This window comes from Castor canadensis, chromosome 4, assembly GCF_047511655.1.
Source record: "Castor canadensis chromosome 4, mCasCan1.hap1v2, whole genome shotgun sequence".
NCBI classification, from domain to species: domain Eukaryota; kingdom Metazoa; phylum Chordata; class Mammalia; order Rodentia; family Castoridae; genus Castor; species Castor canadensis.
In genome coordinates, this window is record NC_133389.1 from 151,130,114 (window position 1) to 151,150,955 (window position 20,842).

The 20,842-nt window shown below is 39.7% G+C and overlaps 1 protein-coding gene across 8 annotated transcripts in view; it reads right to left on the bottom strand.

Annotated features, from left to right (window-relative positions):
* The window catches only part of Hycc2 (hyccin PI4KA lipid kinase complex subunit 2), a 100,667-nt gene that overhangs the window by 79,713 nt on the left and 112 nt on the right, over window positions 1–20,842 (bottom strand). For 2 of the 8 annotated variants that reach the window (XM_074071383.1, XM_074071375.1), the window contains exon 1: window positions 20,631–20,731. The exons of 1 other annotated variant lie outside the window; for it this stretch is intronic. The gene's annotated coding sequence lies outside the window, so the exon portion shown is untranslated. 5 more of the 8 variants (XM_074071377.1, XM_074071379.1, XM_074071380.1 and 2 more) reach the window with 5 other exon arrangements.

Consider the following 20,842-nt stretch of genomic DNA (forward strand, 5'->3'; position numbering starts at 1 on the left):
ACAACAAAAAAAAATGCCTTCAGACGCTCCCTCTCTTTTTATAGAAAAAATATATTTCTCATAAGCTATATAGGGGAACAAAAGCTTACCTCTTCAAGAGTCCCCATCCATGCCTCTGCAGGAGTCCTCCCTCTGTCCAAAGTAACTCTCTTGGTTACTTTGATAAAGTTGTTTTTAAATTACAAGCACCTGGTAGAGAAGAACCAGGTATCTGGGTTTCAAGGCAAACAAGCAAAGCAAAACAGACAAAAAAAAATTGATCATGGTTACTCTGGCAGAGTGGCTGCAGCAGGACATACCTAAATGTCTTCCCCACGACCTTAGCCACAGGTGACAGGGGCAGGAGAGCATGGGAGAAAGGGCACCCTCTCCCATGTAGAGTTTCTCCTCATCTGGGAATGCCTAGGTAAAAGGAGAAAACCTCTATTAAGGTGATCAATTTTCCCATGCTTCCCTTTTTAGATGGGGAATCAAGCTTCAAGGATCCTGGAAGGATCCGCCCTTGCCTCCTTACCAAAATGTTAATTTTAATGAAAGCAACTCAAGTTTTACTGCACCCAGGCCTGGCCACAGTATCCTCTGGGAGATGGGAAAAATGGCCAGAAGGAGGGAGCATTAATTATAATACCATTCTTCAATTAGGTATGTTGTGTAAAAAGGAGGGAGAGTGGACTGAAGTCCCATATATTCAACTTTTCTTTTTCCTAAGAGACCACCCAAAATGGCTGAGCAAATGTAGGGTAGATACCCAGACCATGGTGACCCTTTACAAAAAGCCCTCAAACTCCCTTGAGGAACCAGAACCAAAAAACCATCTGATGCCCCATCAGCTCCCCCTCTACCTTCTTACCCAGCTAACTTGCACCCCCAACATCATCCCACAGGATTCTACCCCCTCCAGTTAATTCCTGGAGTGGATAGGGCTCACGTTCCTTTTACATTAAATGAACTTAAAGAAATAGAAAAGGATTTAAGAAATTACACAGAAAACCCAGGTCAGCACATCCAGGCATTCAGAGAAGTCAGCCAAAACTTTGAACTGAGCTGGAAAGATATAATGCTATTGTTATCTCAGACCCTAACTTCTGTGAAGAAGCTGCAGCTGGGGATGATTATCAGTTAGATAAATGTGGCCCTCCAGGCTTATCTTAGACTGGGCCCTCACAGCAGGAGGATGGGGAGGAGAAGAAAGACAAAGATGCTGGATACCTAAAAGGGAACCCCAATTCACAATTCTAACAGCAGATCAGGCAGTGCCTAGATGTGATCCTAAGTGGGACCCTGAAAATGACAAGGATGAATGGACCTGTAACCATTGCATTCACTGCGTTCTTGCAGGTCTAAGAAGAGCCAAGATAAAAACCCCTTAATTACTCCCAAGTCACAGCTGTACAGCGAGGACCCTTAGAAACTCTAGTAGCTCTCCTACAGAGACTTAATGCTGCTTTACAAAAACATACCAACATTGTACCAGAGTCACAGGAGGAGGAGACTGTCCTAAAAAATAAACTTCTAACACAGTCAGCCCCAAATATCTGTAGGAAGCTTCAAAAACTTGTGGCTGAAGGGAGCAGAGATTTAGACCAATTGGTCCATACAACCACATCCATATACTATAATAGGTACTTAAAAAAAGAAAAGAAGGACCTGGAAAGGGAAAAGTGAACAGATAAATGGCAGGAGGCTCTGACTGCAGCACTCAGAGAGGCTCCCCTAGGGCAGAGTCCAAACCCAAGGATAAGATTTCAATGTGGACAGGCAGGCCACTTTAGGAGGGAGTGCTCCCAGAGGAAGCTACCTCCGGGACCCCGCCCCATTTGTCGGGGAAATCATTGAAAGGCACACTGTCTCCTGGGAACTGAGGCCAGAGCCTCCCACCCAATGATGGGTCCTGGAGCCTTCCCATCCAGGCTCCTGTAACCACCATAAAAGCAGAGGAGCCCCGGGCAATACTTACTATTGAAAAGCACAAGCTCAGCCTCCTTATCGATACTGGAGCCAGCATTTCAGCTATTTCTTTCACTCCCGGACCCAGGTCCTCCAAGAAAATTACTGTTTGGGGCATATCAAACCAGCCCCTGGAGCATTATTTCACTCAGCCTCTAGCCTGCTCCTGGTGATATTTCCACTTCTTTCACTTCTTTTTAATTGTCCCAGAAACCGTACTCTGCTGGGCAAGACCTTCTATCTAAATTGGGGTACAGCTCTTTTTACCCCCAGAAGAGTACTTTTGCTTGCCCCTGACAGAGGAACAAGTAGACCCCACAATGTGTATGGACAGACATACCGTGGGATAGGCATGAACAGTGGTCCCAGTCCTAATTCATCTCAAGGACCCCTCTTGGTTCCCCATCAAAAACAATATCCTTTAAGACCAGAAGTTAAAGAGGGACTAATTCCCATAATCAAAGACTTAAAAAGACAGGGACTATTAATAGACTGCTCTATCCCATATAATACTCCTATTCTCAATGTCAGAAAGGGACCGAAAGGGACCGAACAAATGGAGGCTAGTCCAAGATCTCTGCCTGACCAATGACGCAGTAGTGCCTCTACCCTGTAGTTCCAAATCCCTGTATGGTTTTAGCACAAATACCTCCAGGTACTGCTTACTACTCTGTCCTGGACTTAAAGGATGCCTTCTTTTGCATTCCCTTACATCCTAAAACTCAACCTATCTTTGCCTTTGAGGACCCCACATGAAAGTCTGGACTGGTTACCTGGACTGTCCTCCCCCAGGGACTCAGAGACAGCCCCTATCTCTTCAGGTTAACTCTAACCCAAGACTAGGCAGAGTGGCAATATCCACAAGCTGCTCTGCTACAAGAGGAGATGACCTCCTCCTCTGTGGACCAACTGAGTCTGTCATTTCACAAGCCACTGAATCCTTATTAAACTTTCTAGTAGTTAGAGGACATAAAATCTCTAAAGAAAAAGCCTAACTGTGTCAGTCTAGGGTTACATATATAGGTCTTATCCTAGAGAAGGAAATGAGAGCTCTAGGAGAAGATAGAATCTGATCCTGATGTTTCCTCTACCTAAGATTCTAAAACAATTGAGGGCCTTTTAGGAGATGACAGGATACTGTACAATTTGGATCCTCACATTTGTAGACCTAGCCAGACCCTTATACCAAATCCTTACGGAAGCACAGAAGGATCCCCAGCCCTTTATTGAATGGGATGACAAGTCAGAAAATAAATTCCACCAGTTAAAAGAGGCCCTTATGACAGCTCCAGCCCTGGGTCTCCCGGTACAGGACAAGTTTCAATTATATGTCTGTGAAAAGGGAGGACTGGCCTTGGGAGTGGTGACTCAGCTCCAGGGCACCACTCCCCAGCCAGTAGGCTACTTAAGTAAAGAGTTAGATCAGGTAGCCAAAGGATGTCCAGAATGTCTTTTAGCAGTTGCTGCAGTTAGCCTTCTAGTGCCTGAAGCTCAAATACTTATCCTAAACCGGACCCTGACACTTTACATCCCACATGACCTAGGGGGAGTTTTAAACTCAAAGGGAGAACTTTGGCTATCTTAACAGCTGTCTACTTAAATGCCAGGCCCAGCTTCTGGGAGGGACAGAAATAACTTTAAGGACCTGTCAGAGCCTAAACCCTGCACCCTTTCTAACAGAGGCAGAGGGAAATCTAGAACACTCATGTGAAGAGGTACTTATGAAGAATTATGCTGCCCAACCTGACTTAACTAATTGGCCCTTAAAGAGCCCAGATCTAGAATTATACACTGATGGCAGTTCCTTTGTCAAGAATAGTGTCAGACATGCAGGGTTTGCAGTTGTGACAGAATTTGGCATCCTCAAATCAGGTCCTCTTCCTCCTAATACAAGTGCTTAATTGGCAGAATTAGTCGCTGTAACAGAAGCCCTAAAACTGTCAAAAGAACAGAGTCAACATCTACACAGATTCTAAGTATACCTTCCTGATCCTGCATGCTCATGCAGCCATCTGGAAGGAAAGGGGAATGCTAACTACAACAGGAATAACTTCCCATATAGATAAAAGGAAGATTACTCTAATAATTTTAGGGATAACAGCATTGACTGCAGCCCTAGCTAGAATCAGCTAGGGGGTAATTGCCAATCATGCAAAAAACCTAACCAAAGTAGTAGAGGGCACCTCAGACTAGGCAAGCCATGCCATTAAAGACATGTAAAGGTCTTTGTTACCCCTTGCCTGTATGGTCATGGACCACTGCCTGGCCCTAGATTTTCTTTTGGCTACACCAGGAGGAGTATGTGCCATCACAACACAGGAGTATGTACTTCCCATTACACAGATATAAACCCTTCAGGTGTTGTACAGGAACTTGCAGACTACATTCTCCAACAGGCTAAGTGGCTCCAGGAACAGTCTCTTGAAACTCAGGTTTCTACACAGTTATGAGACCAAATAAAATCTTGGCTCCCCTCCAGGACATGGTTCCTACCCTTTTGGGGCCTATATTTGCCATTATTCTCTTCCTTGTGTTTGGGCCTTGCATTTTAAACTTACTTGTTAAGTTTGTTTCCTCCAGCCTAGAATCCCCTGATGGAGATGAAAACGTGGTCCCCTGTAACTCCTCTTTAACAGTCAGCCCCGATGCTGTGGGCCCTTTCATCACCTTATCAGCAGGAAGAAGTCACTGAATAGATGTGGGGAGCCAACAAGTGTATTAAATAAACTGTGTTTGAGTTTGGCACAGCCCCAAACTGCAGAAAGGAGCAAGTATAGTTATGCCCAGTAATTTGCATGCTTGAATTGGCACAACCTCAGCTGCAGAAGTGGGCAAGATGCAGTACAGCTGTTTTTTCCTTTAATGTTTAAGTGCAGAGAAGCTGTCACAGGTTCCTCCTGTTCCTGATCAGTACAATGTCACACCCCGTCCCCAAGATCTTCCTCTGTACCTGGTGTTGCCCCTGTATATAATAAATGCACTGAAGGTGGAGGGTGCTGGTTGTGTCTCCATCCGAGCACTCAGCCTACCTGGTCCCAGCTTTATGCATGTTTTGTCTTCTGTCTGTTGTCTTTTCTGGCATCTCCCATCGCCCCCAGTTAAGGTTTCTAGGACAAGCTCATGCTGGAGGCAAGAAATAGTCTTCTTCCTCATCCCTATGCCTAACAGCAGTTAGGGCAATCATTGAGAGGGGAGAATTGAAGGACAGACTGCAGGAGGTCCTAAAAGGTGATAATTGGCCAAGGAGACACTTCTTCCCAGGAAACTTCTGTTTGCACCTGAGAGATATCTCTGCCCTCAGGCAATACAAAAAAGGCTATAAAAACCCAATTTTCAACCTGACCCACAGGACCACTGGTTTCTAGGTCCCACTGCATGCCCACATGCAGCCTTTCTCTTCTCTACAAATAAAATCTTTCTGACCGCTGCTGCGGGAGTCCACCTGTGCTTTCTTTCTCAGAGTGGACCCAAGAACACTGAAAACCTGAAAATTCCTGCATGTCTTCTGTGCATCAAAATGTATGAGAAAATTTTAGACAACAATCAAACAACAGGAACAACAGGGGGAGGGGAGGAGTCAGGCAGTCAACCTATTAAAGAATAAAGTAATAGAAACAACTATTACTAAAAATCATGGTTATTCAACCACAGGATCTGAATGTCAGTGCTTTTAAATTGTATAATTTTAGTGATGCCAATTGTTTTTCCCTTTTTAGATATCTACCTGCTTTAGCCACATTAACAACTTCCTTGCTCTCTCTTGAACATGCCAGTCTCAGTCTTTTTTTTCTTTTTTTTTTGCAGTATTGGGGTTTGAACTCAGGGCCTCACACTTGCTAGGCTGGCATTCTACCATTTGAGCCATTCCACCAGTGCCAGTCTCATTCTTGCCAGAGGCTTTGTGTTGCCATTAGTTCTGCACAGCTGCTCACACTGCCTTCTTACTTCATTCTGGTCTGGGTTCCTGAGTAGAGAAGAAAGGCTCAGTCTAAAGAATATTAACTATTTCAACGATTTTCTCTCTCATAATCATGTTTACTGTTCTTAATGACATTATTATTACTTGTTTACTGCCTACCAGGCTAGGAATGTGCTCAATGGTAAAGTGCTTGCCTAATATGTGCAAAACCCTGGGCTCAATCCCCAGTACTGCAAAAAACAAACTTGTTTACTGCCTGTTTCCCCCCACAAGTATACATGAGCTCCAAACAGAGGATGTCTTCTTATCCACCACTATACCTACAGTCCATCTTTCAGTAACTGCACAAAGTACAGTCATGAGATGTATGGGGAAGGAAGGAAGCATTCTTACTCACTTAAATGGTAGTGCTACATGATAAAAGCGAGAGCACACAAGGGAAGGGTGAGGATAGGTAAGACACCTAAAAAACTAGCTAGCATTTGTTGCCCTTAATGCAGAGAAACTAAAGCAGATACCTTAAAGCAACTGAGGCCAATAGGAAAAGGGGACCAGGAACTAGAGAAAAGGTTAGATTAAAAAGAATTAACCTAGAAGGTAACACCCACGCACAGGAAATCAATGTGAGTCAATGCCCTGTATAGCTATCCTTATCTCAACCAGCAAAACCCCTTGTTCCTTCCTATTATTGCTTATACTCTCTCTACAACAAAATTAGAGATAAGGGCAAAATAGTTTCTGCTGGGTATTGAGGGGGGGAGCGGGAGGGGGTGGAGTGGGTGGTAAGGGAGGGGGTGGGGGCAGGGGGGAGAAATAAACCAAGCCTTGTATGCACATATGAATAATAAAAGAAAAATGAAAAAAAAAATAAATAAATACAAAAAAAAAAAAAATGGTAGTGCTAGGAGCTAGCTTGATCTTAGGCAATTAGGGACAGGGGCCACAAAGGAACGGTTAAAGTCAACAAGAAACAGATACAGCACAAACAGTCCTAAGAATTCGAATGTGGGCTCAGAATAAGGAGGGGAAAAGGGCCCATCCACCCAAAGGTCCACCTATCAGAAAGCAGTTTCTAGGGCCTTGCAGAGCATGCCCCAAAATGTGCCAAAAACTAAATCAAAACTCTCAGGAAACAATTTTTCTGAGTCCCACCCAAGCAGGCACTCTGTCTTTCTTTACATCAATAAACTTCTTTCTCTCTTGCCAGTCACTTGTTGTTCGGGCTTGTCACTCTTCGACTGACCCTGGACAAGAACCTGACAAACTCAAAACCTGTTTCAGTACCAGGGATGACATCTGTGAAAATGGCAAAGTAATGACCTCAGAAAAACATCTCCATAAAACCAATGAGGCACTGGTAAACACTGTCAGAATGAAGTTTTTCAGAACTTTGGAAATTATAAAGACTTAAAGCAAACTGGGAAGTGACTATTCAAGAAAAGTAGTTGAATCCTGGCAAGAACTGAGAGCTTTTTAGAGCTTTATTTTGCCCTATTCCCACTCTATATCTCCAGCTCCACAGTAATTTTGCACTTTTTCAAACCCAGGGCCTTGAGCATACTAGGCAGAGCACTCTACCAATGAACTGTATCCACAATAGCTTTGGAAACAAAAAACCCAGAATCACAGTGAAAGTCACAGGTGGCAGCCAATGAAGAAGACAGAAGGGGATTAAAATGCCTTCAAAGCCTCCTTACCAGAGAATATAATCATCCAACCCTAGAAGACCCCGCTAGCAAGACTATCTTTATTTGATACTGACTTGGCAGTCAGGCTTTCCCTGGGAGGCATTTGATGAAAAGACAAACTGTTTTAACATAAGGGCTACCTGAAGCAATAGGAAACAAATGCGGTAAACAATGGGCCAACCAAAAGATTAAAAAGAAAAGCTAGAGAAAGCTCTCACAAATTACCAGGCGAGCTCCAGGAATCTAGAATCAGATGCATGCACACATGCCCAGAGCTAAATATCTGAGAAGGCCTTAAAATCTCACTTAGAGCTATCTTTGAGATTCTGCATACAACTGGAGGGATTACTTCATTTTATCCAACTCCTTGTGGAGAGGAGTCAGGCAAACTTGTAGCCAGTTTCCTCTAAACTTTGTCCCATATTTGTGTGTGTGGGGGGGAAGTTACCCCTTCAGTCACACCTCCAGTCCCCATGTGCTTTGTGTTGCTGATTTTGCTTGTTTATCATTTCACTGTAATAAAATATCACTGTGAGTATACATTCTGGAAAATAAGAAAACCAGGAGCAGTTTTGGAACCCAGAGCACAGATCTTAAGCCTTTTTGCCATAATCCTAGTAAATTAAGATAGCCTTCTAACTTCTAGCTAGGAAAAAAAGTTTTAGGCTCATCATGTACAATTCCTGCCCTAAACTTAGAATTTCTCCAAGGAACACTGGTTCCTTTCAATGGGAAATAATATTTAGATTCCAGACACATTCTGAAATCTGAAGAACTGATGTGTCTTAAACACAATTTATTCTAACTTAGTGATAGGGGAATCCATTTCAAATCTTTATATTCCAAGTAAAAAAAATAAAAATATTTCCACACAAGTCCAACTCAAAAGAACCTGTATGAATATGCTGGGTATATATAGCATGTTCAGGTAATGTGGGCACAGAATTAATCAAAAGTGTAAAAATAAATTTTAAGAAAACATGTTAAATTTTAGAATGAACCTTTCAAATACTAAATAAATGTTAAAGCAATTGGTAGTCAAAGAAATAAATCAAGGAAGGAAGTGTATGGGTTTGGTGGCATTTTTAACCACAAAGAATTCCCTTCCTTACCTAGTTTAAAACAAGGTTTTTCTTAAGCTAATGGGTATTTTCTCTTTCGTGTTTTCCACAAGTAGTAAAATACATTTACCAACATTTATCATCTTAACCATTTTTAAGTTTACAGATCAGTGATATTAAATGCATTCATAATGCTATGTGTGCCATCTCCATAACGCTTCATCTTGTAAAAAACTGAAACTCTATACCCATTAAACAATAATTCCCTATTTTCCTTCATTTGGTAACCACCATTCTACTATCTGTCTCCATGATTCTGACTACTCTAAGTACCTCACACAAATGGACTCATATAGTATTTGTCTTTTTTGGTTTTCCAGAGGTACTGAACTTAGGCCTTGGGTGTGGCACTCTACTACTTGTGTCATACCCCAGTCCAAGCCAGTATATATAGCTCCAAGAGGACTGCTAATGAGGAAAACCAGCCAATGCTCATGATGCTCAGTACTGTACTGCAGTACTTGATTCAGTTTTTTCCCACAATGCTGCCTAATCTCCACTAAAGATATGCCACCTTTCTACAAATCTAAACTTTTCACTTTATCACTTATTTCTCTTGACTTAATTTACTTATTTATTGGCTGCACTTAGTCAAAACTGTGTGTAATAAATCCGTGAACAAGGTGTGCTTTTAACAAGGACTACAAAAAAGGAAAAACTTTTGGTGTAGTCAGTTTGCATGCTGGCCAATTAACTCTATCTGTTAATCAAACTGACATTTTTTACCTCTTTGTCTACACGGCAGAGAGACCAAAGTTAACAATCTTTACTGTTCAATAAACCAAGCAGTCTTCCACCCTTTATCTCTCTCTGACCACCAGAGAAGTAAATCTGTCAGCCAAGACATACAGCTTCAGAGATGTGCCAGGGACATGGAGAACCAAGGCCAGCACCCATTCTAGCACATGCATTTCACCAAGTACTCAAACTGACCCCCTAAACTCCCATTTAAAATGTGAAAATTTTCTCTCAGGAAGTAGGACAGAAGAGCTTTGAGAGGTTGACTCTCCCTGTCCTCCTTTTCATTTGAGAAATAATAAGCCATATTTCCTTTTCAATAAACCTTATTTCCTTTTCCTCAAAACTCTGCTCTTATTATTTGAGAATTGGCTTTGAGGCCAGGATAGAAGCATTTTGTATCTGTCTTCTTGCGACTGTCTCATGTCACTCGGCATAATGCCTTCAAGGTTCATTCTTGTTACAGAATATTGCAGAATGTCCTTCCCTTTTTTATTAATATCTTCTCTTTCTCTCTCTTTTTTTTTTTAAACAGCACTGGGGTTTGAACTCAGGGCCTCACACTTGCTAGGCAGGTGCTCTTACCACTTTAGACACTATGCCAGCCCTTTTTTGTGATAAGTTTTTCCAAGATAGGCTCACAAACTATTATACCAGGCTGGCTTCAAACCACGATCCTCTTGATCTCTGCTTCCTGAGTAGCTAGGGTTACAGGTGTGAGTCACCACTGCCAAGCATGTCCTTTCTTTTTAAGGGTAGATAATAATGTATAAATAATGATGTATTATAGCATATATTACATTTTGCTTATCAATTCATCTGTGGATAGATACTTGAGTTGCTTCCATTATTTTAGGTATCATGGATGATGTTGCTATGAACATAGATATACAGATATTTCTTCAAGATTCTGCTCTCAATTCTTATAGGTATATATGGATGATATAATTTTTAACTATAATTCAAAACTATAATCAGTAAAGAGAGAAAGCAGGAAAGTAGGAGCATCTAAGTGCTAACATAGTTTTTCCTTTCTTATCAACATCATTATGACTTCTTAAACAATGTTAGAAAAATTTAAAGTACTTTTTAATTTTAAATACAATTAAATATATATAAGGAAGTTTATCTTTAAAATTTAGATTTACAAATTCATGAAATAGCTAACCAAATCTGTCAATTTTTTACAGTATTATGGTTTTTTTAATAAACTCCTTCCATATCCAAAGTTATAAATATACTTGACTTAAAGGTCTTATTTTTATTAGCGAACACTTATAACATTTACTATACATTGGCACTATTTTAAGTATTTTATATAACTCACCTATTTATAGAAATTCTATCTAATAGGTACTGTTATTATTCCCATCTTATAGATGGAGAAACAGGCACTGAGACATTAAATCATTTGCTCAAGGTAACATAACTAGTAAGTGGTGAAGCTAAGTATGGATCAAGCTACCTTTTTTTTTTTTTTTTTCAGTACTGGGGCTTGAACTCAGGGACTTCACCTTGAGCCACTCCACCAGCCCTATTTTTGTGAAGGGTTTTTTTTGATAGGGTCTTGTGAACTATTTGCCTGGGCTGGCTTCAAACCACGATCCTCCTGATCTCTGCCTCCTTAGTAGCTAGGATTATAGGCATGAGCCACCAGTACCCAGCAAGAACTTTCTTTTTTTAAAAAAAAGGTCTCACTGCAGCATAGGCTGGCCTCAAACTGGCTCCTGAATGCTAAGATTACTATTATGCACCACCATGCCCTGGGAGAGCTTTGATTATCTCACTAACTCATAGGATACCACACTTGTTCATTATACTGAGAACATCCTGCTTACTTCACCTGTCAACAAGATACTACAGTAAAAGTTACATACACGACAAAGTTACATACCTAGAAGTCTTGGTGATGTTTTTAAGGGCCCAGTGTTTTAGACTATGCCAAAATACTTCTTCAAAATGAAGGATAATATGCCATAGCTTAGTCAGCCACCACCACTTAGAAAGAAGCATGGTACTCAGTGGGCCTCTTTAAAGTCTGGAAATAACCATATCTGAGTGCTGCTCTGCCCTATTTCCTGAATAACCCGAAAAACTGCCGAAATGGGGCCTAGTACAAGAGAAGACATGCAAGACACGCTACCATTTGGGCCTGAAGATCCAGCAAACTCAGTGGTGTTCAAAGTATCTGTGGTAGCTGATAAAGTAGCTACATAAAACTTAAAACTACCAGTAGGTCCTGTTAGAAGAATCACAACATGGACTACTAGGCAAAAAAAAAAAAAAAAAAAAACCACCTCCACATCAAGCAGCATGTCTCAACCTTGGCACTACTGCCATTTTGGTCACTTCTAAAATTGTGAGAGGCTGTCCAGTGCATGACAGGATATTTGACAGTGTCTCTGGCCTCTCCCCATAGATGTCATAGCACTTCCCTTAAACAAACAAAATATCTGCAAACATTGTCGAGTGTCCCCTGGAGAGCAAAACTGCCCCTGGTTGAGAAACACTGTTTTAGAAGAGAACTATGTCATTTTTCAGCCTACCTGAAATTGATGTCTCCTGAGTTGTAACTCTGATCAGTCTAGATAAATTCTCTATTTAACGGGGGGTGGAGGAGACTATGCCCCTTTCTGCAGATGATTGTTTTCCTTTTGAGAAACAGCAGCTCCTTGCCTGGCTTTTGAGCCCTGGGAGAAACTGATCATAGATCACAAAAGGAACAAGTGTTCTGACACACCAATCTGGCAATATTCTGTCATTAAGTGGAAGTGATAATGACTGTCAGACATAGTTTTTCTCCCTTTCAGGGCACAAGGGAGGACCTATGTTTCTCTATCATCTTTAAGTCAGATGTGACTTCATGACTTCCTTTGACCAAATAGCAGAAATGATTTCAGTAGAAGCATTTAATTTCCAGTGTGCAATTTCCCAGCCCACTTTTCCCTTGCTGGTATGATAATAGAAGCAGAGATAAATATAGGGTTGCAACACTGACCTGTCATATGAAGAAGAGCTGCCTGACATCACCCAGAACTGCAGCAGATTTTACAAGAGAATAAAAGCACTTTTTTGAAAAAAAAATTTAAGCCAATTTATTTGAAAATTGGTTATTACCACCACATACCCAGCTAACTCTGATTATAATAGTTTAATATATAATGAGATTATTGCAGGCCACAAAGGAACAAGTAAAATCAGATACCCAGTAGACTTATTCTACCAAATGTCAACTCTCCCTTTACCTGTGGCCTTGTAGAATTTCCTATGATAAAATGAAAGAAGAAAAAAATCTTAGGCCTGGTTTATCCATATAATATGCTGGCATTACCCCTACACAGAAGTGGTCCTCCAGGACAGGAACAAAAGGAAACACTCCCAGTAGGCAGAACTTTAAGCAGTGTAGCTGGTTGTTCACTTTATCTAAGAAGAGAGATGACTAGAAGTACAGATTAGTAGTCTGGCAAAATGGCCTTTGCAACCAGTACTTGCTCAATAGGCTCATGAACAAAATGCTCCTTTTCACAGGAATAGAAATTATACCCTGACTCAAGGCTGGAGGCATAGCTCAAGTGATAAACAGCCTGTATAGCAAATGTGAGGCCCCAAGTTCAACCCCCCAGTACCATACACATACATACACACACACACACACATACACACACACACACACAAACACACACACCGAAAGAAAAGATATCATACCCTGACTCAACACAGATTCCCCACCAATATTATTTATTTATATTTTTTTCTTATTTTGTTTTTGCTGTTGTTTATTTGTTTTTTTTTTTTTGAGACAGGATCTTGCTGTTTAGTCCAGGCCATAATAATCATAATCCTCCTGCCTCAGCCTCCAGAGGGATTATAGGCCACCACTGTAATGGCCCCTCACCAACGTTGATTTGATAATTCCATGATATATACTAGGCTATGTAAATCTACAGGCACTTTCTGAAACTACTCTCCTCTTTAGAATGCCTTTCAACTATCTGCTGATCTACTTTTCTTTCAACACTCAGATCAACAGTCATCTCCTCTATAAAGTCTTTCCATATGATGTAACCCTATCTATATCAATTCAAAGTGCCCTCCCATAACTACTTCTCCAACTAGGATTCACAGATTCCCAGGATTTGTGAATAGAATTCATAAATTTAGATGAAAACAAAATCACACCATTCTTTCAGTAGTCTCTAATTAAAATTTATAATTTCACTATATTATGATGTAGATAAAACAACAAGCCAAAGAAAACCATAGTTTTCTGTGATTTGGTCACCACAGAACTCCCAGGCATTCTATTGCCGTGGGTTCTTCAATAGAACAGGGTTATAAGTGCGACTGATGCATAAGCAGACACCCAATCAGAGAACAAATGTTAGCCTCTCTTCTTATTGGCATATAAAACACCAGGATTGGCTCTTTTAGGACCTCTTTCTCTTGGGTTAAGGGAAGAGACAACCCCTTCCTTTTCCACCTTGGGAAGCAGAGGATAGTTGATTTCTTTTCATTAATACCCTTTCCTCCAAAAAAAGGGGGTCATCTCCACCTCTCCCTCTAAAGTCTCTTATAAACTGATGTGGTACAGAGTCATAGTGATAGTGATTCCCAACAGCCCTTGGTACTTACTACCTCTGTTCTCAGAAACCTGTATATAGGCCTATTAGTCCTATTACTAAACCACAACTTTTCTAGACCAGGGAGTATATTTCAATTGTGTTTGCATTTCCAGTTCTTAACAGGACCTAGTTTATGACCAGCATTTAACTCATGTCTATTGAATGAAGGGCTTAACAGTAACAGCTGGGCTGTCAGCAGAAAATACACCAGAGAAGACAAGGAGCAAGTATGGCAAAGATTACTAGTTCCCATTCAACATAGATCTTCACCTACCTTCATTGATCTAGTCTTACACTCAGCTAAAATACATTTCTGAACTTTAATTACAACTAAGTGTAGCTACATCACTAATAAATTTTGTTCATTCAGAAAAATACTACATAGAGAATTCTAAAGAGGTTTCTTAAAAAATAACAGTGTGCCCCTTTTGTATGTGCTTTTCTTGCCCCTTTCTTCTGTCTAGTAATAGGGATGTGACTTGCTTGAGATCCAGTTACCATTAGGTGATCTTGAGAGTGAAAGGACAAGCTAACAATGATAAAGGAAACAGACAAAAGGAGCCTGAATTTTTTACAACTATATGGAATTGCCATATTGACCCTAGTCCACATACCTCTAAATTTTTTTAGAAGGCAAAAAATGATTTACTATCTTTTTAAAGCAATAGCTATTTCTTATGTTTTTAACAGCCAAACACAATTCCTAACTAACAAAGCAAGAAAATGGTAACAGCAACAAACCTGTAGTCTGAGTCACCTATAGCATCTCAGCTGTGCCTCAATTTAATGTAGATAAAGTGTAAGGTATTTCTAAGGAAATGGAAAGAGTAGGAAGCAAGACCGAATGAAAAGCCTCTACTCCTTGAGGGCACACCACTAATACAGTTTAGCTGAATAGGCATAAAGTAGTTTAGTACAGTGACAAATTTTATAATACAATACTGCAATTTCTTGCCAATGTTTGGGAATTATGTTCTAGAAAAGTAATATGGCTTGAAAATGGTGACTGGAAAGACAAAATTATACAAAAATGTCTTTTGTATTTTAAAATTGCATATTTAAAAAAAGTGGGGGTGGTACCGGGCCTCAAGTTTGTTAGGCAGGCACTCTACTACTTGAGTCACTCTGCCAGCCCTTAAAATTTGCATTTGGTAAGTCTCATCAAAACTTTTCACAAATTCTTATAATGATTTTATCATTTTTTGGACAGTTTTTCTTTCTTCATGTTGTTAGAAATGGAGTTCAGAGCCTTGTACATGCTAGGCAAGTGCTCTACCACTGAACTATATCCCTACTCCCTGGACTGCTTTTCAATCTTAAAGAAAGTAGAAAATAAGCTGATTTCTCTGTAGCTTAAACAACAGCCTTGTATTAAAAATTACAGAGTGTAATGCTATAGACTACAAAGTTTTATTATCTTTAATAAAAGATTGGTTGGGATAATGGGAACACAGCAATTAAACCAATGCAAAAAGACATCTGAATTCCACGTTTATTGCAGCATCAGTCACAGTAGTCAAGAAATAAAATCAACTGAAGCATCTATATCAACTAAGGAATGAACAAAGAAAATATGGCACATACACACAATTGAATACTGAGTTATAGTAAAAGGATGAAATCCTGTCAAGGTGACAACCTAAAGAACCTGAAGAACAGTATAAGTGAAATAAACTAGTCACAGAAAGACAAATACAATATGATTTCACTCATATGTGAAATCTAAGAAAGTTGATCTAGGCCAGGCACCATGGCTCAGTGTAATCCTAGCTACTCAGGAGGCAAGGATCGGGAGACTAATGGTTCAATGCTAGCCAGGGCAAAAAAGTTCATGAGATCCCATCTCACACATTAAAAGCTGGTGATGTGTGTCTATCATCCCTGCTACAAATATGAGAGGTTTGTGGTCTAGGCAGGCCCAGGCATAAAAGCGAGACCCCATTCAAAAATAAAGCAAAAAGGGCTGGTGGTGTGGCTCAAGTGGTAGAGCACCTGCCTAGCAAGGCCCTGTGTTCAAATCCCATACAAAGGAAGAAAAAAAAAAGGAAGAACTGATCTCATAGAAACAGAGGGCGGTAGTGTAGAATAGTGGTTAACAGAGGCTGAGAAGAGTAGGAGGGAGGTATGGGAAAAGATTAGTTAACAAATAAGTTACAGTTACATAGGCCATATAAATTCTGATGTTCTATTACACTATACATTATGATAATATATATTTCAAAAAATTTTGGATGTTCTCAACACAAAAAATGGTAAATGTTTCAGGACAGAATGTTTACCCTGATTTGAATCTTATACAATATATATACATGTATTGAAACAGTACATGGCTTCAATATATGTAATAAGTATGTACAACTATGCATTGATTAAAAATATAACCAACAGAAGAGTTAAGAACTAACAATTGCTCAGATAACAGGTATATGAATAAAAGCTAGCTTCAGCACATTAGAAAGATGATAAAAGGGAAAATATAGGCAGAACTCAGGAGACAGTGGCCAGAGGATGTGTTTGTAGCCAGTGTGGGCTATATATTGGTACCCTGTATCAAAAAAGAATAAACTATTTGTAATGAAAAAGGTGATGGAAAAATCTGATTCTAATACTTTTTGAAGTTTAGTGATCCACTAGAACAAAATGACTATTCTGTAACCCAAGCTTTGCCATTCAATAAGTTGTTGGCATTTATCACATTTTGCAACTACTAGTTTGACAGTTATAAGTTATTTATTTCATAAATAATCAGTCACACCACTTAATGTATTACATACTTGAGTTTTACTCCTTTTTCCAAAATTAAAGTATTCTCATTGTTTTTTTTCCATACTTATCTCCAGGGCAGTCAGATTACCATACAGAAAGTCTAGAATTCATGAAGATGAACCGTGAATTTCTAAACTGGACCCATGTCAGAGCCAACACATTTGCAATTCCAAGTTTTAATACATATTATTAAATGAATGTTTACACAAATATTAATGGATATATTTGTCATTTATAAATCAAGAAATCTATGATAAATCAATTCTTGAATTGTAAGACTGTAAATCAAGAAAACTTACAATTCATATTTTCCAATTATCATTTAACTCTAGAACAAGAAAGCTTTCTAAGACATTAACAGAATGGTAAATATCTGTGCAAATTAATTAGCACAGGTCTGAGTTGTCAAAGAAAGTAGCTTGGTTTACATAAAGCAGTTAAGTGCCAAGTAAAAACTAATCCAAACCAAAACATTCAGCACAATTTTTATTTCTGGCAACTTCAGATCCTGGCTAGAAAAGCTGTCTTAGCTATGACATTAAATGGTGACAACTTATTGAGCTATAAAAATGTTGGTACATTTGGCAGTCCTTTCTCTCAAGCTAAAACTACTGTTACTGGTTCTTACAAGTGCCAGTGCCTTGAATTAGATCATTGGTTCTAAAGTAAAAGCCAGAAGTGAACCAAATCATGAAGTGTTTTTTTTTTCCAAAATATATTTATCTCCTTTATATTCTTTTTATCACCAAGACTTTAAAGGGAAGAGTAGACAATATACTGATATTGTATGTTCCTTTTTTAAAATTCCTAATTATTTGGGGGTCTCTCTCTCTCTCCCCACCCTCCTTTCCTTCCTTTCTCTACCTTCATGGAGAATTCTCTTATTTTAGGTTCCCCCCTCCCCTCTTTGAAACATTGTATCAATAGCAAGCCCAAGAAACAGAGTTACAAAATGACAAAAGCTCATCAGCAGGCTACAGATGTAAACAGCTGTATTAATAGCAATTGTCTAAGACACCCTCAGAGATTTCTACTCCACCTGCCCCGAGAATCCACTACATTACATTTTAGGCATTGACAAATGATCAGTTCTATCCTGAGAAAAAGACATAATCCACTAACCAGACAAAAATCTAAAAGGAAACAAATAGAGGGGAGAAGAAACTTAAGAAGCCACAGACAGACAACCCACAGAATGAGAGAAAATCTTCACCAGCTAGTCAACAGATAAAGAATTAATATTCAGAATATACAAAGAGCTCAAAAAAAACCAGCAAAAGAACGAATAATCCAATTAATAAATGGGCAAATAAATTGAACAGTTCTCAGAAGAAGAAATACAAATGGCTAATAAGTACCTAAGAAACGTTCAACATTCTTAGCCATAAACAAAGTACAAATCAAGAAGCCATAGACAAATGAAGACAAAAATTCTGTTTTACATTTATAAAGCAATAACAAAGTACTATTTTGTGAGTGATAACCTGTTTGGAGACTTCTGCCCATTTTTTTTTTATCATTTTAGTTTTTCATTATACAGCACTAGTTTTTCTATTATAAAGCTTAGTCAATCTGAATAATCTTAAATCATTCCAGAACTTAATAAAGTACTTTAAGACGCCAAAACTGAGCTGTTTGTGGTGGTATATGCCTATAGTCCCAACTACTTGAGAGGCCAAGTTGAAGGCCAGCCCAGAAAATGTTAACCATATTCTATTTCACAAAGCATAATGGCTGGTGGCATAACTCCAGCAGTAGAGGGCTTACCTAACAAGCTTGAGGCCCTGGATTCAATCTCCAGTACCAAGAAGGAAAAAAAAAAAAAAAAAAAGCCCAAAACAATAAAATGAACTTGAATTCACACTATATGTCAGGATAGCTTAAGAGTTGGGTTAAAAAACAAACTTTCAAAATCCATTATAAAGCAAACAATTATACTTCTTAATAGCGATTGTGTTTCAAGTTCCCTATAATAACTCCAATACAGAAATGTTTCAAAAAAAGAGGATTTCTATGATTTGTAAATAATCACACAATTACTATTATATACTAATTTGGACTATAGCTTCTTAAACTACTTGGCCATTTTCTACTCAAGGTTCAATTTATGACATTCTACAATGACACCTACTGGCCATTCAAAATCACCCATTAGTTCTCTAAGACAGGTCTAGTGGGCTGGTTACATAATACACACACACACACACACACACACACACACACACACACACGTTTAGGAAAATATTTGTTTACAGGTACTCAAAACACTATAGAATTTCACCTAAAATAGAAATATAAGTTTTTCTTTGTGTAAAAAAGATAAAAGACAAAGTATGAAACAGGTCAAGTTTCATTTTAAAATTTCAAGCAAAAGCATTGACAAACACTTCAGGAAAAATTCTAATGACCCACTTCTTCCCAAATAATATTTTGAGGGAAAAATGAAATTTTGATTTGGGTTTATATGAACTCATAATCATTAACAGAAAATTCACACCTTCCAAGATTTTTTGACATGCAGTACTAAAATTCAGTAAAATGATACATTTGCTAGTACTACATTTGTCCTTATCTTCTAGGCTAAAGGCAACATTTCAAACAGCTTACATTTTAGCAATTTATAATACTTATTTTAACATTGTTTTCCGGTGTTTTTAGATCGTTTTCCAATGAGCTATAAAATCAAGTATCCTCTACAACAAATGCTGGCTGGAATTTGTTTTAATTCTACATTTCATTGGGCAAACAGTGAACTATAAAGATTACTTTTTAAAGACAATTTATGTCTTTATTTAGTTTTAACTGCAAACAAATTTTCCTAGGTCTGAGAGACTTAAAGAGCACACTTTTTAAGCCTAAGAAATAAATAACTCTGCTTCTCAGACTTACAGACAACCTACTTAAATGTTTCCCCCGCCCCCAAGTTAGACCTCCACCCTTTTCACACAGTGCCTAACATCTGGTGGCGTGGGGTGGGGGGGATCTACCAACGAATTTTCTAGTCATTTTCCAATGTGCACTTACCTTCTATCACAGATTTTTAAGGCTCTCCACTTTTTTGAAGATTATAAAAACGTATGTTATCAGCCCTGACCCTCAAAATAAATAAATTCGTGAACTACGAAATGTGAATCTGAGCACATTCATCTCCAACTAACACCGTACCTCTCAACCCAAGTCCATATTGGGGCTAAGCACTTCGTGACTTAGTGTATCCTTCACGCTATCACCCTTCGCCTACAGAGCCTGTCTGAATAGAAAGCACTCAAGCCAACGAAAAAACAAGTGTCCAGCCATATCAATAGGTTGCAAGACTTCTTTCAACAGCCAAGGATTACATAATGTGCAGCTATAAGCGGTTTCCAGGATCTGGCCATCAGCGAGCACCTCTCTTCTCCGCACCCCCTCCCGACCCCAGGGAATGGTCCTAAGAAGCAATTCCTAGGATTCCACTCAGGTGTCTGCAATGCCGCGCGTCCTTTTGTCGCCTGGGGCTTCGTACAAGGAATTCCTTTAAGCTGTCATTACCGGAGACTTGCTCGGGTCACTCTCCTCCCTCTGCCCGCGACACCGTAGCCCCCACGCCCTACGTAGGCCCTTAAGTCTCCCCACAAGACTCAGCCCCCACGCCGCCTCATCTGCCGCCTTCTCCTCACGACCCTCTCAAGCTGCTACCTAGTTGGCGAGGTTCCGGAACCACCAACGGTTCAGCTACCTCCATCCCAGATCACCCTCGCCAGATCCCCTCTATAGCTCCCGCAGCCGAAGATGAAGAGAAACCCTCCTCACCCAGCACTTTGCGCTCCCCAAAGACAACGCCGCCGCCTACCTGTCACCCCGCTGCCTCCGGCTTCCTACCGCCACCGCCTCCCGCAGCAGCCTGCCAACTGCAGCGCAACAACCAGCCTTCCCATTGGGTGAGTCCATGCTCTAAATAACAGCCTCTCTTATTGGCTGCAGGCGTCCTTGGCCCGCCCCTCTGTGCACTGCCTGAGGATTCCGTCTTCGAGCAAGAAAAACATCTCTCCCCTTCTCTCCTCT